The sequence below is a fragment of the Phaethon aethereus genome, assembly GCF_964289735.1.
Source record: "Phaethon aethereus genome assembly, chromosome: 17".
Taxonomy (NCBI): Eukaryota; Metazoa; Chordata; class Aves; order Phaethontiformes; family Phaethontidae; genus Phaethon; species Phaethon aethereus.
The window spans coordinates 9851398-9878081 of NC_138593.1; the positions used below are offsets into that span (position 1 = coordinate 9851398).

General features: G+C 43.8%; 1 protein-coding gene across 1 annotated transcript in view; it reads left to right on the forward strand.

Annotated features, from left to right (window-relative positions):
* Window positions 1-18718: 18718 nt before the first annotated feature.
* HIC2 (HIC ZBTB transcriptional repressor 2) overlaps window positions 18719-26684 on the forward strand; it is a 202296-nt gene continuing 194330 nt past the window's right edge. Inside the window, exon 1 of the mRNA XM_082007694.1 lies at window positions 18719-18739. The gene's annotated coding sequence lies outside the window, so the exon portion shown is untranslated. The remainder of the gene's footprint in view (window positions 18740-26684) is intronic.

Genomic DNA, 26684 nt, shown 5'->3' on the forward strand with positions numbered 1-26684 from the left:
TTGCAGCCAAAGCTCCCCCAAATGACACTTGCCGAGCGCTGTGCATGGATCTGTATCTCAGCTCCCATTTGTTTGCAGCGTTCCTCCAGTACAGCTAAGGAGGCAGCAGAGACACCGGCCCACTCTAGTGAAATTTTACATTTCTCTTCGTTATATTCTGCTGCTCCTGCCCATTCCCGGAGCAAGCCTCCATCCTGGGCTGCTTGGACTCTTGCTGTCTCCAGCCCAGTGCGTGCTGGCTTTCAGTGGGATTTCAGGTACGAGTGGCTGGTTCAAAGGGAGGTGCACATGTTGGCCCCATCCCCGAACTGGCGCCTCTCTGCCTGGGAAACCTGAGAGTTTCTGTCCTTGCTTATGAACCGTGACATCTGCGCATTCCTCGGGCGCTGACCCCCGGGGGCCAGAGGTCACCCCAAGGTCAAGCAGTTTCCTCTTTCACCACCAATAGAGACCTTGACTAGAGGTAAATTATGTTGCAGTTTAAGGAAATAATTTGAAACACTCTTGTAATTATAATAAATTTTGCTGTTTACATTTTAATCTTCAACCCTTTCACCCTCTGGTTCTCTTGTTTGAGAGAAAAAGTGGGGAATTATATATTTAACAGAAAAACTCCTGCCATGGTGGACAGTTGAATAAATACCTTGAGTTCCAATAACACAACAGTTCCAACATCTTTGTCTGCCTTCAGCATGAGCATGCACTTTTGTAAATGCAAGATCTACTTAATCTTCAGATAAGTACGTTCATGCAGCAAGAATGGAAACATAATATTGTGTTAGGAATGTCACGTGATTCCCAATTCTCCATGTCGAGTAACTGTGAAGTTACTTGAAGAAAAATCTCAAGCACCTTACCCAGGCAAAATTCCAGTTGACTACAATGAAATCTTGCAGTAAAACAGACTTTGACTCATGGCGATAGAAAGAGCAGATGTTTTACTGAGCATACATTGTCATCTGATAATTTTCTCTTGCTGCTCACAGTGCTGATGGGCTTGGAAAATCTTTCATTCAAAGGAAAACGCTCAAATAATCACAATAAAGTCTTGCTGGTTTTCACCTGGGTACTATTACATCATCTGATATTTTAAAACAAGACCCTGCACATGCACAACCATTCCTCCTTTACCCGACACACACCGTCATCCAAAAACTGAATTTGGCGCAATACATGGAAGAAGCAGAGCTATTGCAGCAGTAAGGTCCATGGTGATGTTCAGAGTTGCAAGAACGAACACTTGAAGAAAGTGGAGAAAACAACAAAACTACTTGGCACAAAACACGAATACTCAAGGCTAAAGCATGGGGCTTTCCTTGCAAGGATACCTGAACTTTGTGCCCATCGCCACTCTGAATGAGAACGAGCTAGAGCTCCCATCTGTAGGTGTCAGGGTGCTGCAATCCCACCTCACTCCAAGGACCCCGTTTGTGTGCTACGGACCATAAGCACAACACAATAAGGCCAAGGGAGCAAACAGAGTAAGCGCAATTGAGATCAGCGTGCTCTAATCTTGTTCTGTCACAGACAAGACGTGTGTCCTAGGGCAGGCAACTTAACTTCTCTCTGCTTTAGCAATGACACTTGCAAAGCAGATACAACAATCACCTTCATAAAATGCCTTGAGATTTGCAACTGGAAGCTGCTACTCTTAGCAATATTATGTCTGTGTTAGGTATTATTACAGAGCGATGCACATTTTGAGAGCCTTGGATAACCACAGCTTATGACGAGATAAACATTGCCTTCAAAAAAGAAAAAAGGAAATATAAAGAAATAACCCAGGCTAAAGGTACTCATTCACCAGCAGAGAGGAGCACGGAGCAAAGAACAGTCACTCTCAGAATAAGAGTGAAGTGCCCTAAACGTGCCAAACTTAAAACCTACCCCCCAGCGCAGCAGCGCTTTCTGGGGAGGGAGTTCCTGTAATGGGAGGCTCAGTGCAGCTGGACAAGTGCTAAGGGGGTTTGCCCGCTGTAAGGAGGAGCTCACTAATACCAGGTGATCCTAAAGCGTGGGCAAGATAAGGCATAACGCTGCTTACTGGAAAGAGAAAAGGCAACGTAAGGAATCACTGACCGGTCCATTTTTGGGATCTTTACATACTTGCGCCTGGCCTGTCTGAACGCTCTCGGTGCCAGGAAGCTCCCGCCTGCCTGTCGGTGCAGCTCTCCGCAGGGGCAGAGCCAAGGGGCAGCTTCCGTTCCTCCCTTCCCAGAGCACAGCCCTGTTTGGGGCAGCAGTACAGCTCTGGCTGCCCCACTGCTGACCCACCCCACCCTTAATTCTGTGAGTTATGCGTCTGACGGATGCACAGGCAGGTGCCTTGCTGTCCTCAACTGAAATAATCCTGTTCTGGTCTGAAGGGGTAACAGTGGCAGGGAGTAAGAGCAGACCTCTCCCTCTGTAGGAGGAATGGGAGGAAGATGCCTCTTCTCTGCTTGATAGCACAGGGGCACTGCTCTGAAATGTGGCAGCAGTCTGTAGCTGGCGAGTGCTGTCTTCCTGTTGGCAGGGCATGATCTAAGCCTCTTTATCCATTTTTTCCTTCCTGGGGAGCTCTTCCTCAGCCAGCTGGAATAGGGTACCAATATCTTGGTCTCCTGTCTTGGCACAAAAAAGAACCCTCTTGTAGCAAGCACTGAGGACAGTGTCCTCTGCCTTTGAATAGGAACTCTCCCTTGAGACACGCAGGCAGCCTCCAGCTGAGCCAATGAAAGCTGTACGCTTGCGTCCAGAAGCGGAGTTTCAATCCTCACACTGATCCACATCAATGATTTCAACAGAAGATGCTGTTGGCTGGGTAGGAACTGGAAGCTCTCCAGACCTCAGCTCTGGGCTTTAGTGGAAAGCCTATTTCTTTAGCACCCTGGTGCACTTGTCGTACTGCATCAACAGAGTCTAATAGTGTAATTCTACCTGTGTTCAAAGTCAGCAGCAAAAGTCCCACTGCTTTCAGATGGAAACCACTCCAAGCTCTTAATCTTAATTAAGTGTCCAAATTAGAAATTAATCAGCCATCCATGTCCAAAGAGTTGAAAACAGTGATACTCTATGTCTTCCTAAAACAAGACAAATGAACCATTTCTAAACACAGAGTATAAAACAAGACTGTACAGAAAAGCACCGAGCTGGTACACAGGTAGTAAAATAGAAACTCCTTTACACTGGATGTTACTGCTAAAACTGGTCACTTCCCACACCTGACCTTACTGACAGTCCCTACAGAGTATGGGAAATGAAACTCGGCTTCTGCAGTGCTAGCTTTTTATTCATAATGCCCATCTGTTGCTGAGAGATTTCTTAAAAGCAAACTCTGCCTCTCAGTGCAGAAGACCCCCCAGCAATCGCTGAAGTTTAACTGGAGGAACTAAGAGAGGTTTCCGCATCTCTAGTTTCCACGAGTACATCAAATTAGATCAGTATCTTGTTTTGGGACAAAGCTAGGTAGATTACTCTTTTGAAGTTCTGTGGCGATGCCTATGTTCCTCTGATGACAGGATATCACAGAAATCATGTAGGAGTTTCCGTGGATCCTCCCATGGAGTAGCAAATATCTGTCATTCCTATCAGTAGTACTCAGAGACTCAGCAGCAGTGCTGATTCGGAGTCCGACTGCACAGATGTCCGTGAGTGGAGACAGTGTCAGACTCTACGTCGCAATGAAACGCTTTATTGTTTAACTTCTATGAGGCTTTAGGAAACAATGCAAAGCAAGGGAAGGCAAGTGAAAACCTGTCATTAAATAGGCTGGACCACATTTTTGTCCAGCCTTTGGCTGAATCCAGAATTCCTCGGTTACTTTCCCCAGAGGAGCCAGTGTCTCAGTCAAATTCTAGGGACAGGTTTCTCTGGGAATTCAGCCACAGGACTCCTGTCCTGCATTAGCTGCAAACATGAGACGAAAGGATATAACTGAAATCCAAGAAGCCTGGACTAAGGACACGCCAGATTATGAAAGCATCAGGGTACTGTGATCATTAGCAATCTCAGTGCTGTGTGCTAAGAATATATATTTAAGCGGATCCATGTTCTGAAGATCCTTTCATTTATTTTCCTGTTGACCATGAGACGGTTTACAAGATTCATGCTCAAAACTTCAGCTCCCTCTCCCATTTTCTCTCCAGAGTGGAGAGCTGTATGCCCCACACACAGCTAACCACATGGCATGGATATGAGGAGTAGAGATCAAGGTGTTTGCTCTGCCCAGCAATGCATATGTACAGAACGGATGAGAGTAAGACTTGTCCGTGATTTTATCCTCCGAGAAGCAAGCAAACGTTCTTGTGACAAACTCGCAGGAATCCAGTATAACTCAGAGCATTTTCTCTTCTCACATCCAAACATGGATGATCATGCACAACCAAGTTGTAGTCATCTTGCAAGAGGGATGTTCTACCATGGGGAGACAGAGGGAGGGGCAGGGGAAGAGGTGGGGAAACACTCCCCTGCAGAACCTCTCTACCCAGCTGAGCCAGGTCCAAGGTGCCAATGATGGCTGTCCAGCACAGGAAAAGGCAAACCAAGCTTCTCTCCAAGGAGTACCCAAGTTCTTGCCCTTTCTTAGGAGAACAGTTTTAGAAACCTGTTCCTTCCTTCTGTGGAGGCATTTGAAGTCTTCATTCTCCATGGAATTGTGTGAAAGTTCTTAGGCTGGTCTGGAAGAAAGGCTTCCATCCCTCTTTCCTGGGCATTCATTTTCTTCTCTTACCCACCCTAGTTTTTATTCTTTTCTTACAATTGATTACTGTATCTCTGACTTTCACTTTAATTTAGCGATCAGAAGTGTAACAAAGAGGTTTTTGCACCACAGGGTTAAAGACTTAATCCAATCTATTCGAGCTACTTTCTCTTTCTTGAAATAGCAAAGTTAGCTATAAAAATATTTTGGTAGATATTTAAGCAAACCCAAAACTCAGCCAATGCTTAGGTAATCCTGTGGACCACAAGAGAGTATTGTGGAGAAGCAAATGAAGAGGGCAGCTGATTCACCTTTCTCACCTCCACATTTCTGTAAGTATCCGGTACTCAGATGAGAAGCAAAACATGCTGCTTGCTATCAATGTCCTGTCCTGGTCACCTGTAAAGCAAGAACGGGTTGTGTTGGAATAAACTCCTTGCCTGAGCTGTAAAGCAGTTCCAGGAGTGGGAATGGTCAGTCCCAGCCAACAATCAAAGGAAAACCAGGCTGCAGAGTATGGCACAGAGGAGCAGAGCTGACATACCTCATGCTCTCTTCTGTCTGACTCCAAACGGACACTGGGCTGTTCAGCAGAGGCTGCCTGCAACAATAAAAGGGCTTTAACCCCTGCGGTGCTTGTACAGTATAAACTTTGCCCACTGTCTCCTCTGCCGAAACGGCTATTCTTCTCCTGAATCAGAGCAAGCTATTTGGGCTCTGACATTTCTCTCACTTACTCTTCCTGCAAGCCAGAGAGTTCAGGAGCCCACTTCTGCTTCTGTTCACGCAGCGCAGATTATTCATGTTTCTGTTGCCTGACTTAACCTTTTTAGCTCCTGTATCCCCATCAAACGTAGAACTTCTGTTCTGTTGTGCACAACAGTGCTGTCAGGAACCGATACGTCCCGATGCACTTGACATCTAAAGGAGGAGGGAACTGCAAATTTTCACAGGAGCTGAAGAAGCCGGTCGAGGAAGGAAGGGTTTCACTCGCATCCCTTCCACTGCGCATGTGCAGCACCTGGCACCAGAAGTCCGCGCCGCCTCCGCTGCGGGCAGGCGCGGTGGCAACGCAGGAATGGTGGAAATCTCACCAGGACAGATATTTATGTGAGTGACCTGTTCAGCCAGTGAAACCATTTTGAACAACGAGGTAGTTTTTTTCAGTCTGAAGAAATTGGTATGTTCACCCCAGCCACTCTTTATTTTGTAAGTGTCCTGCGTATAATGAAAGGAACAATCCTTCTTAGCATCTGCCTTCCTGAAAGGCACATTTTGTGTGTCGAACGGTTTCAGAGAGCGGATGGCAAAGTGCACATTAGTAGCTCAGCAGTGAAAGCATTTGTAAACATCATCATCATCATCAAAGAGGCCTAGAGCTGCAAAGGCTGGTTTTTGCCTTGTGAGGTTGTCTGTAAATGACTAATTGGTGAAGTTTTATCTGCAGAAGGTGGTTGTTGGTGGAAGATATTCACAAGAAAGAAAAGCAGGAAATAATTCATCTTGAGAAGCTGAATCTAATCTGAGATGTTCATGAATTAAAATGGCCTTTTAAAATGGCTCTATGTTTTTTTTAATATAAAAATACAATTTTACTTTGCGTGAAATGAGAAATGGAAATGCACAGCCAGAGGGTGTAAAAAACTGGAAAACAGGTGAGAGTGAGACTGTATGTCTCTGGCTGTGAGACCACGCAAGAGACACCACGCAGGGGTGTTTTGGGACGGAGGAGCTGAGCACTTGCACCCGTTTGCTGCACTTGCCATTAATTTATTGAAAACAAACAAGATACCGGATTTTGAATGAAACAATAGCTCAACTGTGGAAGATAACCACTTGCATTTTATTGCTTTGTTTAGTATACCCCTCCAAAAATTCTCTTTTTTGAAACAAAACCAACAAGAAAAAAATATCGTCTTGTAGAGCAGTATTTTCCTTTAGGCCATGAAGTTGTTAAAATCATTTCAAATAGGCTTGGTGTTTAGTCTTCACTGCAGGAAACATTGCTCTACCTGTCTGAAATAGCTCTTATCAGGAAAATAATGCTCACTACCTCTGCTGAAAAATCAAGGGGTGACTCTTTAAAACAGTTATATGACCTTTAAAAAGCACACAAAATAAAGGAACAACAAGGATGTTGGAATCCCCATTAGTTAAATGGCCTCCTAGGCTTTCATTGGCTTATGGATGTATTTAACTAATAGAAAACATCGCCCAGTCTGATTCCTGTCTTAGAAGCAAAATAGGGATAATTTAGTATCAGGAGTGATTAATGTCATTTACTTACCCATTTTGTTATAGCTGTTACTGAATTTAAAATGCTACTCACAAATTAAATATTTTACAACCATTTTGCTCCTAATTGGTTGCAGATCACAGATTTCCTTTAAACATAATGGCTGTTTAGGTGGTGGGGTTTGCAGTGCACATTGGTTTTTTACAGTCACTTTTGACATTTTGAGAATTTGTTTAATTCTGATTAATTTCAATTAAATGAGATGAGAGCATACGATCTCTTTGGAATGGTCTGTTGTTGCAAAGCGTGGTTTAAGTGCGCAGCATCCTTTAGCATATTAATTTGCACACTTTGCCATATACATGTTGGCCTTTAAGAGACTGAATGAATGTAGCTTAAAGAGATGTTATCTCGATTGTTATTTGGATCAGGATAGTTTAACACACCCTTAATAAAAACGAATACCCTGTCACATAGTAAGCCTAAAGTTTTTAGGGATTTCTTTTGATATCGTTTAATGAAATGTTTAATTCAAATGCGAAATAGTGGAGTAGAAAGTGCACACCTGAGCAGCAGAGAAAAGCTGGTAACTTTTTCCCAGCAGGCTAACAAATAGCAATTTTTAGGATACCAGTGACTTTTGAAAGTTGTGCTGAAACCAAGATAGATCTACCAAGAGCCAGGTAAGAGCAGCAGACAAATTTGATACTGTATTTGAGTCTACCCCTGTTAGACAAAGCTTATACTTGGAAGAAACCTTAATAGTTTGTTTTAAATATGATCAAGGTGTTCTTATTGTTTGGTGTTCTGTTTTTGTTTGGGTTTTTTTACATCACAGTTGATCTACACCTTTCTTCTCTTAAATTTTTACATGGGAAAGAGAAAAACTGAGCTGAAACATAATGATGCTTGAAGTTTTCGTTGCCAGGTCTTAACAGAGACATTTTTCTCTTAAATTCTTGACTTTTTAAAGGATTTTGGTGGTGTTCACAGCGCCAAAGTAGATTCCTTCTAAGCTTAGGTCAAGAAAATGTGCTATCTCTGATTTCTGCCACAAAGTGCAAGTCTTCCTCTTCACCGGTAACACTAAATCAAGTGTTTGGAAGAATTGGTGAACTGATTCTGCCCTGCAGTCACTCGCGCTTTTCTCTAGTTCCTTGCTAATATTGTCCACACAAAAACCAACCCTTCCTCAACGGCACTGTTAATTCCTCCCAATTTTTCTCTGCCCAGTGGAATTGCCCAGTCATGAAATCCTTCAAACATCCTCCCACCGTGTGAATAGCGGTCCTTTTCCTGCCTTCCTACAGCAGCTTTGCCATGTGACATTTGCCCACCTCAAAACGTGCGTGATGTGCTACAGCAACCACGCGCAGGCTGCATTTGCCCCTTCCTTTAGAAATTCAAACATTTGCTCCCTGATCATCCAAATATTGGTCTAAACAGTCTTTGATGTCATTTGGGGAAATACATTTGAATGTTTTAAATGTGGACTCAGTCCACTACAAGGAATACTCAGAGGATTGAGACAAACAGGGACCCTTTGCACTCTGTTAGCCAATGTCATATTCCCCGCAGCATTTACTAAAATCATTTAGTCACAAAGATAACGTTGTGGATAAGGAATATTTTTAAATGTTTTGAAAAGACGCTGTTATCTGTTTGATCTTAAGAGATGACTTCTACAATCTAAATTCCATCTTCACCGATAGAAAAAGCTCCTATTCTGTAAGAGAATGTTTACAGTGAACCGTATCTGAATTTGTCCTGGGTTTGTTCACAGGCTCCTAACAGGTTTGAGCTCTCACTCAAAAATCAGTTCTTCTTGTGGGTTGTTATTTGCCAGGTACAGATTTCAATTAGCATGAAGAAGCTCTAGTTCTCACAGAAATGTTCCCAGCTACAGATTGGCACATTTAACCAGGACTTCCCAGCTTCTGGGTGTATAAACACCAAAATTTCATTGCTATTTTTCCTCCATTGACATGAAAGGCATACATAAACATGCTCAAGAGCTAGCAGTGTTGACTGAAATATTTCTAAAGAGTCTTTTACACCTTAAGCACCCACAACTTTCCTGTGGTTAAATGCACAATGTGTGTGAGATATTAACCAAAGAAATCCTGTAATTGCAAAGACTATTTTTCAGGGCTTGTTAATTCATTTATTTTCATTTTCCTCTTGTGCCAACAGAGTCTTGCTTAACTAGTTCAGTGTCTTTCATTATAAGTGATGAGGAATGTTAGATTATAATTAAAGGTAGGTGCTCTGCTCGGTTAACCAGAGGTGCCTGGAAACTGGATGTGAACTAACAAGTGATACTTTTAATGTAATTGAATCACTAATCCTTGATGGACTTGAATAATTGGCATACAGCTTGAGAGAAAATAATTTAACAAAATGCCAATATTAATTGTTTTGGATTTGTGAGAAGAGCAAACCACACAAGTTTTAAGGTAAGGGGAAATTAATCTTGAAACAAAGTTTTTAATAAACATTGTTTAAAATTAAGCCTCACTGGTGCTAGTGAGCAATACAAAGATTAAATTTAACTTTGGAAGCATTCGCTGAGGCTGCAAGCTTAAAACAAACTTATATTGGTTAACAGCTAAAAGCAATGGAAATTAGTTCTCAATTCATTTCTAGTATGCAATTCAGTAGCCACGCCAAGCAAAACTGTGAACAGTTCTTTCTGCAGTTTTCTATTTCGTTGTGAAAAGACAGTTTATGAGATAGTCAAACTAAGAGCACAGCCATATGCTCACCCCTCTAAAACCCCCACATTTAAGCTGAAGCTTCACAAGCCTTTTGAACTAAACTGTTTGTTTGATAATCAAACCGTCATTTCGTAATTCCATTCGAATAGAACAGCCCCTTTTAAATATACCAACTGCATCTGCACAAGTGTTTACTGGTGGGATTTTAGAGTTAGAAAGGGAAAAGCTGTTTTCAACATTTAGCAGAGAAACAAATATCTCTGCTAACACTGCCCAGAGACTGCACTCACCCCTCAACAAACACACAACTCTCTTCACGTTTAGCACAGATTTTACAGATACCACAAGGAAGAGAAAACCTTTATAACGATTTATTTTCATATTAAATTCTTAACTCAGAAGTGAGATGTGACCCTTAGATAAATCTCCCATAATACCCTGCTGATTCCTCCCGTTTGGTCAGGGCTAACGGAATCGTATTAATTGGCAGCTCTGCTGGGGGGGTAAAGAGGTAGGTTTTTTCTTCAGTTACTTTTCTTGAATGTCAAACAGGTTAGTGCACGAAAATGTCTGGGAGATAAATACGCTGCAGATCTCAAACAAATTAAATTCCGAAATTGTTTGTTAAGGTGAGTTCAGTGAATGAAGGAAATAACTATCCTTTTTTCATGCTCTCTGAGCTGCAGGTCGTACACTGTATTTTGTTTTAGATTGGGTTTTTTTTAACTATTTGGAAAAAAAAAAAAAAGATAAATGGATTTGGAAAGAAGGAAAGAACTGAACCCCAGGTTTTGCTTTGGATTAAGTTTTGTGGATTGCCTTTATTTAAAAAAAAACAACTAAATGTTCTTCTTGACATCAAAACAAAGAGTGAGATCCTGAAATACTTTCAAGTGTAGGTTTTATCGCTGTAGTGCACTCCTAAAAAACCTCCTCAAATCTTTCACAGCACAACTCTCTCCTCTCCCTGCCCATCTGAAAGCATGTTTTAATTGTTTGGTACAGCAAAATTACCCTTTTCCTTTTCTTCCAAAAAAGGTTAAAGTACAAATCCACAGAATTTTGGAGATGAGCACATCCTAGGTATTTTAGGAAGGCATTTTATTTTGTAAATATTTTTTTTTAAAATGTAGGTACAAAAGCCTGCACAACGGTGAAAGGATGAACTTCCTGAAATTAGCTAATCCTGAAAAAGTTCTTTCTAGTAAAAATTTTGTTTGTTACTAAGAAACCCAGGGTTCTCTAAAAAGAAAATGTCCTGCAAACCTTCCTATTGCATATTCTGGACAAGACAGAAATAAGTGTTCCATATTAGTATGAATTAATATAAAATGTTTGGGCAGTTTACTCTAAATAAAAATAATTAAATACAATCAGGAAGCATTTTAACTATGACTTAAATAAAATTTTACACTAAACTATCTATAAAGACACGCTCTTTAATTTTGGTAGTGAGTATTAGATAGAAAAAAATAATCTAAAATACTCTTTGTGGGTTTTTTCCCTGCACAGTTCCACTTAAATTATCTCATTCAAAATAGTGCACTTTTGAACCAGTAAACTCATTCTTAAGTTAGTGTTACACTGATAAACTAATTTCAAACAAATGTAACTCAGTGCCAACACACAATTTCAACAAGAAGCAGAATTACAATAACAAATATCAAACAAACTATTCCACTGTTTGAGCCTGTATGAAATCTGAGAAAGGTGGATTTCTCAAATAATTATTATAGGAACTTTGGGTTGTTTGTTGGTTTGGAGCTTTTGTCTGTTTGATGCAGTGACGTTACATTTTACTGATGGAACACTTTAAAGTTGGGGTTTGTTTTTAAATTTTAGATTGAAACGAAGCTTCAAGGCACAGCTATGAATTTTCTTTTAAATGATGACTAAGAATTACTTGCTTTCTAAAGAGAGAACACAGCTATCCGCTTTTATACCCATGCCAAACCTCTGCAGTATTTCTTTGAGCTAACCTTTATCCCCTTTCTGGACTTGTATTGGTCTCTGCTAGAAAGCAAGTCAGCTGTAATTACTTACAGGTGAGTTATTCCATACTAATGAAATAGCTCTATGAAAACGATGTTATTGAATTGAAATGTAGATGGCAGAAACACATTGATTTATTTTGCACGGGTTTTTAAACGCTAAACAATCGCTCCCTCTCCCCTCGGTGCTAAAGAAATTAAGATCCAGCAGAGAGAGAAGTGAACATGAAGTTCACTTGTAAGTTAGACTGGTATCATTTTTGCACGGTTTTGGGAGCAGAATGAAAAATAAACTTGCTTTAATAGTTTCCTAGTAAAATGTCTCATTTTTTTCATTTCCAAAAGCCCAGCGCTGGACACAGCAAGGCACAGCACCCTTGCACTCTTACCTTCCTCCTGACACTAACTGAAAGATGAATTTGTTTACTTTGTTGTGCTTTTTTTAAAAGTGTGGGTAACTCCACCCATAACTCTGCAACTTCCCACTCACCCAGTCCTTTTTAACCTTTTAAGCACTGCTCCTGACCCTCCATCCTCCCTGCCACCGGAGCAGGCATTTTCAAGCCACATCCATTTTTATTGACCAGAACCAGACCGAAACCTCCAGCTCCCAGCTGCAGCCCCCTCCCAAAGTGTCCCCAGCAGCTGTGAAAATAGGGGCTCCTTCCACACCGGCCCGAAACCGCCTTGGCCCTGGGTCGGCCAAAGGAGCCAACTGCCCCTTGCGTCTGTCTGCGGGGAGGGGGCTGCTCTTACGGGGCTCCTTTCCCCCCCACCCCGTCTCTCTCCCTATATAGAGAGATTTAGATATTATTTTTTGGCGGGGGAGGGACAGGATTTTGTTTTGTTTTTACAGCAGCCATCCAGAGCCCTGGGTATTGATTTTCGGGCACATGAAAGGGATTTTTTACAGGCCTTCCCCGTGGAAGGGAGCCGCAGTAAAAGGTGATACCACCCACTCCGAAGGAATGCTGTGCATGCAATTAGGAGCAAGCTCCCAGCCAGGGGGTTAGAATTCAAAGCAAGGCAAAAGCTCCCCACCTCCCACAAACAACAAATCCATTAAAACTAGCAAAGCCATCAATACTAATCAATGCATCCAGGGGCCGTTAACCATTTCGGTGCCCGGTTTTTGGTTCCCCCCCCCCCTCCACCGCTCCGCAGCCGCGGGGGCTGCACCCCTCCGGTGAAGTATCCCCGGGTTTGGGCCAGTGGCGTTTTGTTTTACCACTTTTGCCGCTGCCCGGGGCCGTCCGGGCACTCCCGGCGCCGTAACCAGCCGCGTTCAATACCATGAAGCGCCGCTGACTTCAAAGGGCTGCCCGGCAGCGGCGGGGCCGGCTCCGGCCGCCGGGAAAGCCGCCCCACGGCAGCCCCACGGCAGCCCCACGGCAGGCTCGGTGCGGGGCTGGGCTGGGGGAGGCAGCGGCTGCAGCGCGGAGGGGTAGGAGCGAAGTGGTTAATCAATAGCAGGGCTGCAGGCAGGGGAGGGGCGGGCTGGAAGGGGGATAAAAAATGCAGAAAGGAAGGAAATGGAGGGAGTGAGAATTAGACTCACTATAAAACCTCCTCATTCTGATTTACAAAAGGGGGGGGGGGAGAGAGAGATGGGGGACGGGGGGGAAGAAAATGTGAGCCGCCAAGCACAATGCCCCTCTTTCCTGTGGCGGGGAGGGTCGCTGGGGCTAGAGATGTCCCTAACTGCGGGTCCGCAGACGCGGTGGGATCCGAGGGAAAAATCACATCAATGTAAAACCTATGGAATTAAACTGATTTTTGCATTAGCTGTGTCTGTCCTCTCTTTCTTTTTTCTTTTTTTCTTTTTTTTTCCTTTCCCCTTCCTTCCCATCCAATCCCTCATTCATAACTTGCATTTAGTGACTGTTTTTCTCATTCATGCTCCCCTGCCTCTCGGACACTGTCAAACCGAGCACAAGAGCCTGCTTTGTGGAGGTTTGATCAGCAGAGATTTGAGCTCTTTGGGCTGACTGCATTTTGGTTACGTTCAATCGCTTTTGAAGCTATCGATTGGATGTTTGTGGAAACACGTAAGGTATTTTTGGCCATCTGCTAGCTAGGAAATTATTAAGATTATTTATTTTTAGGAAAAGGAACGAGGAGACTTCTCTGCCTTTCTTATTTTCAAACCTGAAGATAGGAAAATATCCTTAAGAAAGTATTGCACTTTTATCACATTAAAACGATTGTTCTGTCTAAATAAAGATGTGGCTGGGGGGGTGAGTTTGGGTGCCTTTTAGACTTTTAGAAATCGTTTCTGACAGCTTTTACATTACTAAAACGTTTCAGATGATGCCTTTTTGTTGTGAATAGTGCTTTTGTTTATATTTTTTAATTTAAAAAAAATCCTTTAACTAGCTGCATTTTTTGAAAAACTATACGAATCTGGGAAAAAAAATGAAGAACAATTTGAATTTCAGTGATACGTAGACACATATATATGCGGAGATACACATGCATAGAGTAACTTTAAACAGTTTTATTCTCATATGTCTGAAACAAAGCCCATTCAAATAAAACTTTTCTGTAAACTACTTGGGTAAAAATATGGGCACGGTGAAATCTCCCATATTTTAGGCACAGCTTTTAGGATCATTCAAATTAGTGTTTAAATAAAGGATCCACTTAATTTTTTGAGCTTGTGTGTTAAAAAAGAGAAGTAAAAGTAGCTGTGCTAAATGAGAAGAGAAATATGATTTTAGATGAGCCCAGAAGTGACTTTGATTTCCAGCCTCTCTGAAGGAGTGGTAGTGATTTTTTTGAAGTTGAGGCAAACCAAAAGTCCAATCTGTTTAAGTTTAAACATTACTACTCAATGCTGCCCTGTGAACATTTTATGAATCCATTTGTTCCTGTCTCCCATGGAGTTTTATCAATTCGTTTTGAATCCAGCCTTATAGTTTTGTCCACAGGAGCAAATGTTTGCAGCTAGGGAGCTGGAAATAAAAGACAAAACACAAAAAATCAAATCTATCCTTCCTAAATGTGGCAATCTTCCACAAGGATGGATTTTAAAGTTAATTTATAACAGCCTCTGTAAATATCTTCGGAAACTTCTGTGAAATTTTTCTTGCCCTCTTCTCTTCTCTTTGTTTCTGTCACCCACACTCACAAAGCATATGTATGTCCAAGACCTAATTAAGAAGGTTTTATGTGAGTTTGTACATGTGTTTTCACACAGATGATAACGGCAAAGCGTGTTACTGGGCTGTTTGTGCGGGACTACGTTAACCTTGCAGATGGGAAGTGTTATTAAAGAAATCGTAATTAATAGCATTAAGAAGCTGATTAAAATAAAAAACGAGTTATTGCAGCAGGGGTCTCATTAAGGAATAGTCATGCCTGTCTGCCACAGATTTAAGAACTTTCAGCCACAAGGCCTTGAACTGAGGCAGCTCCAGTTTAAGCAAACGCAGCGGAGACTCCACCCCCAGTGACATCAGATTGAGTTACCCTGCAAAAACACCCCAAGATCTGGAGAAAAAAACCCAACAGCTTTTCTCCCTCCCCTCCTTGATGTTTAAAAATGATAAAAACGCCATTCCTCTCCAGCATTGGACGTTTGCAAGGAGCCCTTCCTTAAAGCGAACTAACAGCAGAACAAATGTCTTTTCTCAGCCTTCCTCTCCAAAGGGAGGGGAAAGCACAACTGCACATTTGCAGCGAAACACCACCAAAAAAAAAAATCCACATAATTCCACAATGTCCCCCAGCCCTGAAACACAAAAATTAAATCAATCGATCCAGCATTACAGCAGAGCAATCCTCCTTTTGCAGAGCAGGAAGGAGCCCGTGGAATGGGCTGTGGTACACAGCGACAGATCTGGGGCTGGGCACCAAGGGCTGGTGATGAGGAACTTTCAATAACTTTATTTGCAGTTTGGCCAAAATTAAACTGACAAACCCGTTCGGAGCTTGCTGTAAAGTTACACATTTTTCGTGCAAACATCCAAGGCGGTTGCCTTTCTCTAGGATGTGTCATTTCCTGTGTAGCTATAATAATATATTAAGTAAAGGGATAGCAATGAACGTACATATTTACATATGTGTAGACGCTGTGCGTAGGAAAGACAGCAGGATGTTGTGTATATACAACAGCAGAAATCGGCAGAAAGCATTTTGTTAAAAAGTCTGGGAAATGACCACACTGAAATAAGAAACATGCTTCAAATATTCTTGGCATTCAAGACAAGGCTGGCAAGGAAAGATTTACGGACAAGTCAGTGTGGGACAGGAAAGCTTCTGTGTTTAAAGATTTGGGGAGGTGGATGTCATACTCAGGACACAAGTCACCAAAAAGAGCTACAAAACCAACATAGTTCTTACCTGCTCCCCATGGGCTTTATTTTACCCTGAATCGTGCAATGCTAAACATTTAGCAAGGCAGTCATAAGGAGACTGATAGCAAGCTGAAGGAATTAACTACAGGAATATAGGGGCTCACCTTTCCTCCAGGCAGGACATCTTTCTTTTTGCTGTAAGATATCTATTTTTTTTCCAGCAGTAAAGTGTCAAACCCACAAAGGAAGCGATATAATGAGTGCTGGTACCTACTACAAACTCGGACCTCTGAAGAGAGACCAGTGCAGCTTTTCAAATGTCTACCATTTTGAAATCAGAAAAACATTTTCTAACAGACAGAAGAATCCCTCTTGAATCCCCCCTGGCCCTTTTGAATTCACGCCCTGCCTTACATCAAACGCTTTTTTGCTGATTAACTGCACAATCAGGTCCCTGCAGATCAGGGGAAGAATGGAGAAGAGAAAAGCAACCTCTTTTCCAGAGAACAATACCATTATTTCAGCTCCATTGGACAGGAATGTGTGATTTCACAGCCCACTGCCCTTCTCTCCCATCTCCAAAAACACTGCCAGAGATCCACTGCTCCAAGTCCCCACCCATTAGTACCCAGATCCAGCATTTACAACTTGGGTTCAATATTTGTGCGTGGGGGGCTACACACATGTATGCATACATATATGGAGAAAATTTCCAAATCAGAACCAACTCCCAAGCCCAAGAATAGATACAAAGGAAGTTTAGTTTATTTTTAAAAATAGCTAATATACTTTTTCTTGTGTAATGTAAAATTCTAGTTCATATGCACACAAGTTGTATTTTGGGATTGGATTTGGTATGAAGGCAGTTAACAAATGAAAGGAAAAGGTATTTTAAAATTAAAATCATTCACTAGTTCAGAGATAAATATACTTTTTTCAAAGACAGATTTCTTAATAAAATGCCAGTAAATACAGTAATAATAATAACAATAATAATTTTTTAAAAAAGCCTTTTCACTCAAAAAAGTATATTGCTTTCTCACAGCTTACCCGGTTCCTTTGCTGTTAAGTTTGTCTCATTGGAGTATAAAAACATTTTCATTTTACAAACATCTGTTGAAATCAATTGTTGAAGAGCTCATTCCACAGGAGGAACTTTGTACTTTAAAGGGAGAGAAACTGCACAGTTGTGAGTTTGGTAGTTAACAATATGGCAGAAATCTTTTCAGAAAAGAAACTCACCAAGACATTTCCCTGTGAGAGAGACTGTCTCTCAATGACTCAGTCTTTGTTTATTAATTTTTCAACGATTCCTGTGTTTTACAATTTGCAGGGCAAGAGAAATACTGGAGAGCTTCTCTCCCTAGCCCTTAAACTGTGATATTGCCGGATTTCAGCTCAACCGCGTGTACAAAAGGAAAAGCTCTTGTTGTCATGAAAGTGCACTGAAGTGACCTGGTGTGTTTTAGTCGGTCACAATTAAATCCCTTGCCTGGCTCAGCCCACGGAGAGTGCGGCTGCGGGAGGAGCGGGAGGGGAGCGTGGCCGTCCACGCCGCTGCTCGCCGGTCCGGGAGGGAGAGAAGCAGCCTCTCCCGCGGGCACGGACCCACAGACCCCCCTCCCCAGCAAACGCTCCCCACCTACAGCAATAATTACTATTATAATTTGACAAATTTAGCGATCTGTTTTGCCCGGGCAGGGCTTTTCTATTTGGTGGAAAGAAAGTCGAGCTTTGAAACCGAAATAGACACAAAATAGCTGCAACCTCTTGGGCAGAGCAGCTGCCCCCCCCCGGCCCCGACCACACCTCTCCGATCCGGGACCGCTGGGGATCAGTTTTGTTCCCCCAACACCAGCACTGCCGAACAAAAGAGAGAAAGAGAGAGAAAATAATATTTGCTCAGGTCCCCCCCTCTGTTCGCCTTTGATTTATCTGTTTACAACCGGGACCCCCTCAGTTGAAACAAAAAATCAATGAAAATGTAGTTGGAGAAAAGGCGGGCAAACTACTGGAAAAAAAAAAAAATTTGTGAATGGAAGAATGTGTTTGTGCATTCATTGTTAAAATAAAGAGCGTGCCGTGACGTGGAGAGCCGAGAGCCAATGGGAGAGGGGATAATATTTTTAAATATCCTCCCCGGGAGCCAATGGGGGAGGCGGTGGCAAAGACTAGCGCAGGGGCGAGCCAATGGCGGGGGAGGTATGCTAATGAGGAGTTGGTCAGGCAGGAGCTGAATGTCAACTAGTCAAAGATGGAGGCCGGAGCGGGGAGGCCATGAGGTTGGTACCGGAGGATTTGCCCACGCTTTGATCGATCAGGGACCGGCGCCGAGGCGCGCCTGGCGCGGCGGCGGCCGGCGGGCGGGCGGGGGGCGGGTAGAGTCGTGCCGCTCCCGCCACCTCTTTTGCGCCTCTTTGGCAACTTTCCCCCCCGCGGCGCGGGGATCCGTCCCTCCCGCCGCCAGGTACCGCGCAGCGAGCGGGGCCCGCCGGCCTTGCCGCCGCCCGGGGGCCGCATCCGCCTGCCCGGGCGGAAATGGTGGGAGCGGCGGGCCCCGGGGGGGCGGCGGGGCGCGCCGCCGCTCTGACAATGGCCCGCGGGACGAGCGGCGGCGGGCCGGGGCGCCCCCCGCCCGGGGCCGCGAGGGCGCGGCGGGGCCCGGCGGGGCGGGGGGCGGCTGCCGGCGGCGCCCCTTGCCCTCCTTCCGTGCGGGGGCTCCCCGGCGGCGCCGCGCGCCGCCGGGCGCTTCCCGGCGAGGTGTCCCCGCGGGGCGGGCGGGCGCCTCGCCCTCCCCCCCCCCGCCCCTTTCCCCGGTGTCGCGATGTCCCGAGGGCAGTTCCCGCCGGTCGGTTTGCGTTTTGGCGTGCGAGAGGGGCGAGGGGTCGAAAGGAGCCGGCGGCCGCAGCCGGGGCGGGTAGCGGGGCCGGGAAGGACGCTGGCGAGCGGCCGGAGCGGCGAGTAGCCCCCCGTGCCGGCCGCAAACGGAGGGGAGAAGGGGCGGGGGCGCATGGCCCGGGCGCGGAGCGCCGGAGCGGCAGGGACGGCTCGGCAGCCTGGGCTGGAAGGCTCTAGATAGCGGTGAGCTCATCTTTTTTTCCCCCTCCTCTCTCGAACACTTCACCTGTGCAAACGCCTCTGAGAAAGCCGGGCTGATCCCACCAGTCCCGTTCTTTCCGCCGGCGCCGAGCCCGCTCCCCCCCGCCCCCAGCCCCGGGCTGCCGTTCGCGGGAGGGTTTGCGTGCGCGGCCGCGCTTTGTGCCGCGGAGCTCCGCTGGGAAACGCGGCTCCCATGTTTAAGCGTAGCAGAACTCCTGCCTCTCTCGATACCGTGTAGAATTGTTCTGCTAAAAAATTCTCTTTTAGAACCCCCCCCCTTTTTTTTTTTTTTGCCTAAAGCCCCCAAAGAGCGAGGCAATAAGTCACATGCTATCTCCAGCCAGTATTTATATTGGCTTAATATTTAAATCTCGTAAAACTAATGCTTTGCTTAAATAGTCCAGAGTTTTTGCAATAAACCAGGGTGCGCAGCCCAAAGTGTTTCTTTGGCATTCTTGCACTTTGCCCCAATTCCACTCCGTTTCCCTCCAGTGTGTGGTCTTCGAGTTGTGTAAGGAAAGCTCGTACCCTCGAACACAAACCTGGGGCTCTGGAATTAAAAAAACTTCCTAAAGCTTAAAGCATGTTATTTCTTCTGTGTTTCTTTTTCTTTTCTTTTTCTTTCCTTCCTTCTTTCTCTCTTTCTTTCCCTTTTTTTTTTTTTTTTTAACATTTCCAAACTAGCCTAGGTTTCTGGATTAGGGATAAATTATTGTACAAAAAAAAGGAGAAATTAAAATTAAATCAGAAAGTAAGAATGATACAGTTTAAGATTCTAATTGGGTTGGGACATTTCCAAATCAACTGGCTTTTTGTTAATACTACTCTGAAAAATTGACAACTAGAATTCATTTAGTGCCTTTTTCGCCCTCAGTCCAAACTGCCCCAGACTTGAATCAGTTTAATTCATTTTAGAATTTCGTACGATTCTTACTTGTCTATACAGTTTATGGAAAGTTGTTTTCAAGTTTGCATGGAATTTCTTTGCATTGTTTGAAGTTTGAAATCAAAGTATTTTATAATTTCTCAAGTGATTCTTACATAACAAGTAGTTACATTTTCCAGCTTTAAGTTTGAAATTGTTTAGAGAAACAAATGAAAAACAGTTTGAAGCCTAAAGACTAACAAGTTGACTTTTAAATGTTACTTATTGCTAAAATTATTTGGAATGTCTGATTTGTAATGATTAACTGATGTTTTCTCCTTACTACCCATATATTCTTTTTGAAAAAGGAAAAATTACAGCAGTAATGTTCTCATGATGCAAGTAGATGATTTTTAAAGGTCTCTCACTCCTGGATGGCAGTTGTTTTGAAAGCTTGTTTAGATGCTTGTGTAAAATAGCAAGACATCCTTAGCAATTAAAAATAAATAAAAATAATTTAAGCTACTAGCAAGCATGTATGTAATAAATGCCAGATATTTTAGCAGACAATTCAGATGAAAGCAGTAGAAAGGATATGAACTTCTCCTCCGTTGTGTCTTTAAGATAATGTTTGATCTAATTCATTACACCTACTTTTGTAAAATACTGGGGTGCTGAAATGCAAGGAGGACAATCCCAATTCTGGTCTTTGCTTTCACATACTCTAATGCAATACATTTACCATTGAGGGGGGAAAAAAAAAAGTCCCTAAAACAAGCTTATCTAAATTCTTGCTGAAGTGAATTCAAGATGCAGTTGTGAAATATTAAAATCTATTTTTAAAGAATGACATTGAATCAATGTGGTTGTTGAAGAAACTCCTTTTTTTTGCATGTAACAAATTTGTTCTAGAGTAAATCATGCACAGAAGGCCACCACTTGGAGAAGTTTCTAACTGATTTATCATTTAGTTTGGAAAGTCTCTGAAGTATGCTGTTGTCCAGAGCCCTTTTTCTGTTGTACTACTGGCAATTATGATGAGCAGTGCAATATTAAAAGGGCATTGGCTGGCAGAAACATGACCCCCTTTAGCAGCCCACCCTCTTCAGAGTGGGCAAACAACCCTAAAATAGATGCCTCCTCCAGTGTATTTATGCACGTGTGTGAAATAAGGTTTTATACATGTGGGAGTGGTTTTAAATAAGGAGAGAGATTCTGGGTTATAGACTTTTATATGTCTTTCTATAGAAATGGGCTTGAATAATTTGAGCACATCCTATTTAAAACATAAGCTCCAGACATTTCTAGGAGCTTTTAAGGCATCCCATTACCTGCTTTACCGATAACTTGTAATTCATTATTAATTTCTACACGCTTCCATACAATATCTACATTGAAATTTTATAACAATTTCTTTATAGTTTTTCCCCTTACAGAAACTTTCCCCTGTATGTTCAAGGTGGTCCCTATCAATGTCTATAGGGATTTAATGCTGTTGATTTGTTTCTAAGAATCTGTGGTGTTTATGCTGTGATTTTTGAGTGGTGACACACACAGATATGTGTGAGAGTGAAGCACAGACGCTAGGTATTTTTGTACACAAGTCTCATAGTTTCTGTAACATTTTCCATAGCAAATCAAAGCACTGTGTATTTATACCATTCTATATACCCACACACACGCACACATCAGCCTTTTGCATCTGTACTGGTCAACCACCATAAAATACACAGCACAATTAAGAAAACTTCTGAAGGCACAGGAAAGGGCCTGGCACTTTCTGTGATTTATTTAAATTGTGTAGTTCAGATTCATTGACTGACCAATTTGGTTTTTACGGAAACACATGTGTTTGGGGATGCTGAATTATGTCCCTTGTTCTTTTAGTGTCCATTACTATAGCAAAATATTTTATTGTATAAAACCTTTATGACATACAGTGCCTAGATATACTGGGCATGTAGCAAAAGATTTAAATGGTTTGTTTAACAAGCCATACTAACAGTGGTCTTTCTCTCTCTCTCTCTTCTCTCTTTCTGTCTTTTTTTTTTTAACTAACTTTTTGTTGTTGTTTTTTTTCACCTTGTCTAATTACGATTGCAAATAAACTTTGTCATGCAGAGTTTTATTGGGGCTAAACATAAAAACGTTATTGTGGTTAACACTGTAATGTAAGAGTCCCTTACAAAAGGATGCAGGGACAGCTGTGCAGAACGTGACAGTGGCTGCTGGTATCGCTGGCTCTGACAATGTTGCACTACTGTCTGCACAAATAAAGCAGTGCAATAATATTGTCAAAGCATTTGGTTCCAGTCCTGATACATCCTTTATGATCAGTTACTGTTGCACACCCAGCCCCTGACATTATGGGATTCTGCAGTTTTTGAATGCATTTTACTAGGGAACCAGCCCCCTACTCTGATTTCTTCCCCCCACCGCAAAGGCTCGAGTGAGCCTTAAAATGTCAAGATCATGTAGAAATTGCCTAAAAAAAAAATCCCTGCCCTTGCGTGTGTCTGTTTGTTTGTTTTGTGTTTAGGTTGAGTGGTCTGTATGGAAATTCTGTGGGTTTTGTTCCCCGTTTTGATGGCTTCAGTGTACAAAATGGATTGCCCTCTCTGCCACTAGCTGTGGGTTTGTGTGTCCCAAGTTGTAAAATAAAAAGCTGGCCTATTCACATTTTAAAGCCCTCTTGTCCTCCTTTAGAGCAATCACCACCTTTAAAAATACCCTGACCAGGTTTGAATATTTTCTTCCTAGTGCTTTAAAAATTAGAGTTTGATGAACCTAAGGATGTTATTGTTGTGTATAGAATTCAGTGACTTTAATATATACACATGTATTCACAGGCAATTTAATTTTTGCTTCCTATTGATGCGTTTTTCAAGTTCCATCGTATTTCACTTTTAGAGGAATTACTGATAAGATTAAAGCAATATTGATACCTTCATTTTAATTTAAGAAAAAAAAAAAAGAGCAGAAGCCACCTAAATAATAATCAATAGGTTTTGAAAGACAATCTTTCCCTGCACTTCCCAACGGCAACGTGGAGCGGGTCTGCGAGACGCAGGGATGATGTAGGCCTAGGAACAGGAATATTGCATTCAGAATTGATCTTTAAATAACAATATGTTGGTGACTGTCACTCGCGGTGTAGTCGGAGGCAGATGTGGTATTTTCGCTTGCAGCTGCTAAGAAGAGGGTTTGGAGGGCTTGGGGGATGGGACCTTCCTCTCCCTTTTTTTCCCTGAAGCCTTGAGCTGTTACCTTGGGAGCAAAGGGTGGGGGTGGGGAGAGCCGTCATATTGGAAATCAAATCTAGGTAAAGGAGCGTTTTCAGATTGCACTGCACATCCCAAGCCAGGCCGGGGTGTGCTACGGAGCGAGCCATGGGGAGGCAGAAAATGGAGGACCACATCCTGAGGGGGGTGCATGTCCCATTTTAGAGGGATGAGGGGAAGCCGAATCCTCAATAACACACTGCAGTTCCTCAATGAACGAGGGAGCAAACAAAAGACACCTTTTCAGTCCCTCTAGTTCTGGTGAGGAGCTAAAGCCTGGCTCCCTTGCACGCCCAGGGGAGAAGGCTAAGCCTCTGCGCCCCAACCGGAGGCACGGTGCCGGTGGTGGATGCCGTACGGCTCCCAGGCCCCAGTGGAAGTAACCTGAGCTGGCATGGCTCCCTGTCTCTAGAGCTTTTCTTTTCATCCATCTCTCGGCATTGTAGCACCGTTGCCATTTTTATGTGCGTTAAGGAACAGGGAGGCCTGTTTACCTTTGGCACTTTCCCCTCCTTCTCCTCCTAATTTTGATTAATTAAGAAGTAGGAGAGAGTGAAATCTGTGAGGGCTCTGCTGGGGGGGCTGACTTCCCCCTGGCATCAGTAGGAGCGCAAGAGTGACCAGAGTGGAAGCGTGAGGGGCCCTTCGCTGCCCCGGCCAAGGAGGCCGCGAAGGAGGATGGACCAGCCAGGAGCTGGAAGCCACCCTGGCACGGGGCAGCGCTTTGCTCTGGTGTGCATGTGCTTGTGGAGCTCGTCAGCGAGTGGAAATAAGTGCTAGTGAAAGCCTTGGTGGGGCTGATGCCGGTCTGTAAGATGGCCTCTCAGACATGTGAGCCTGCCTTGTCCGGAGGTGGAGAAATCACGGGGGGAATAGATGTATACTTGTTTTCCTGTATGAAGTTATGTCTTTAAAAATAATGTGGTTGCTACACTTGAAAACCTCCCCTGGGCGGGGGGGTGGGATTTGAGGCCTATGGTAGAGGGAAAGGCCCGTGGGGTGACCAGGACGGTATCTCATTCGCAGGGGGCAAGAGGACACCTTGGGAGGCGAATGGAGCCCTGGAGGGCCCTTCGCTGAGCACCAGTTCTCTTGAAGGCAGGCCCCAGGGGCTGGGGGGGGGAGAGGATGGGGTTCCCTGCAGATTTGGGCCTGGGATGGAGGTTACACATTCCAAACCCTCCCTTCCCCACTCTCTCTCTTTTTCTTTTTTTTTAACCCTGCCTGGCTGAGGAATGTAACAGCGAAAAAAAAAAAGGCACTGAAGGAAAGCAAAAAAAAAAAAAAAAAAGAGAGAGGGGGGATTCGGAAGCAAAGGCCCCTTCAGGAGTCTGTATTTGTGCAAGGGAAACCATTTGCATGTGTGTGGAGATGCCAGAGTTTGTCTCCAGTTGGGTCGGAGGGGGAGGGCGCGGGAGGAATGCGGGGAATCAGGTCGGGCTGCGGGGGGAAGGGCTCCGGCAGAGCCTCCATCCTGTTGTTGCATAAACTTGTTAAAAGAACCCCTCCTCTGTGGAGGCAGCACACATAGGGTATTAGTGTGGTGGAGGAGGCCAGACCTGCGCCCTGGCTACACAACCAATTGGAGCGGAAAGTGAAATCAGATGGTTTAAGTTTTCAGAGGGATTTTTTTTTTTTCAGGGGGACTTTTTGAGTCATTGCATTGAGTGCTAGATCCGCGTTAAGGTCGCTCCCGCCGCTCACGGGTGGTTTGGGGAAGGGCTCCCCTGCCCGGCCGCCGGCCCTCCAGCCATGCCCCCGGCTGCAGAGGCTCGGGCCTGGGGCCCCGCAGAAAAACCGCACCCATGCAGGCGAGGGGACGGGCAGTTTGCGGGCAGCTGGGGTGTGTAACGAGGGGAGTCTGTCCCCTGCCTGAGGGAGGAGTTATTTGGGAGACCCTGAGATCAGCCCCACATGTGCTCCTTCCCCAGCCAAGGCAGCTACAAGACCTTCCACTTGCCCTGCTGTATGCGCAGGGCCAGCACTGGGATCGGCACCTCCAAGGTGATAGGATTTAGCCCTATTTTGCTCCTGCATTTAGTACCACAAGTTTTTTTTTTTTTTTTTTTTTTCCATCGGACAGCAGAGCGCTGGTAAACACCATGCAGAAAAGCCGTATTGTGGGGTTACAAAGTCTAGGCTGTTTAAGGAGCTCTGTCATTCCTTTTAATGGAGCTCACTGACGCAGATCTGGCTTCTGCCAGCCGAGGAAATGTTGCTGCTGAGAAAAGGGTTATTGAAACCCACAAACTAAATATTATAAGCAAGAATCAAATGGCAGGACGTTCTGGAGTGTAATCACTCCTGACTTCAGGAGAAGTGGAACGTATTGATAAGTGCCTGTGGGTGACAGAATACCCAAGTTTGGTAGGTGAAACATGCTTGGGAAGGTGGTGTTTTCGGAGAGGATTATCAACCCTTACTCTCTGGAGTCTCACACCTGGACAGGTTGACTCTTGCACGGAAGCAAGAATCCCCTTTTTCTCTGGATGGATTTGTCCAAACTTGCTAGATAGACTTAAGGAGTCAGGACTGGAATGCTAAGAATTTTCTCTCTCTCTTTAAAAAAAAAAAAAAAAAAAGGAGAGAGAATTAAAAAGGCAACACTTCCCAGTTTTAAAACAATGATAAAATTATTAAATAGGATGGAAAACTCTAAATCAGCTCTCAGCCTACAGCTGTTTCCAAAGTGTTTGCTCTGACCTTTGGTAATAGTGTCAATTCCGCTGCAGAAAATATATCGTAGACTATATAATATATTTAATTGCAAGATGGCTTTTAAATGGTCTCCTTTCCTCAGGCTAGCGAAATGGCTGTGACCAGGGAAACAAGGCTGCACTGAAGCTCTGTTGCCCTGCTATGTTTTGTGAGGTTGCAACGGAGATGAAAATTTAAAAACCCACCTGCCCAAAGTGGCACCTTTAACCACAAGACAAACAAACAAACAGCAACAAAGGGAAGGGGAAATGGCTCCCTAACTAAAACCAGGGAAGAGGAGGCCTGATCTCACAAGGAGCAGAGGCCTCTCAGCTCCAGAGAGTCCGCTCACTATTTATCCCAAAGCTTCATCGTAAGGACACTTCAGCCTATTTGTCTGCTATTATCAGAAAAGTGGGACTTAAACATATAGCAATGACTCCACCACAGTAAAAGATTCCCCCCACACACTGCCAAAAAAAAAAAAAGGCCTTCCATTATTGAGCAACATATAAAGTGTTATTTCTATACCAGTCTGGGTGACATTTCCATTTAGTTTCTATAACTGTGATTAAAGGCGAGAGAGGTTTCTAAACATATCTAGAGATGCTGAGCCTCCTGGTGTATAAATAGCATGCATTTCATAATCTCGTGTTTAAACGTTTATTTTAAAATAACCCCATATACATTCCGGAGTCTCCCTGCTATAGGGCATAGTGCAACCCAGGCTTTGCATATTGTGTGCAAACTGGGGGAGTATCATTGGAGGTTGATTCAGTCTTAATTTTTCTTGTCTTGTTGAAAAAAAAGAAATGAAGG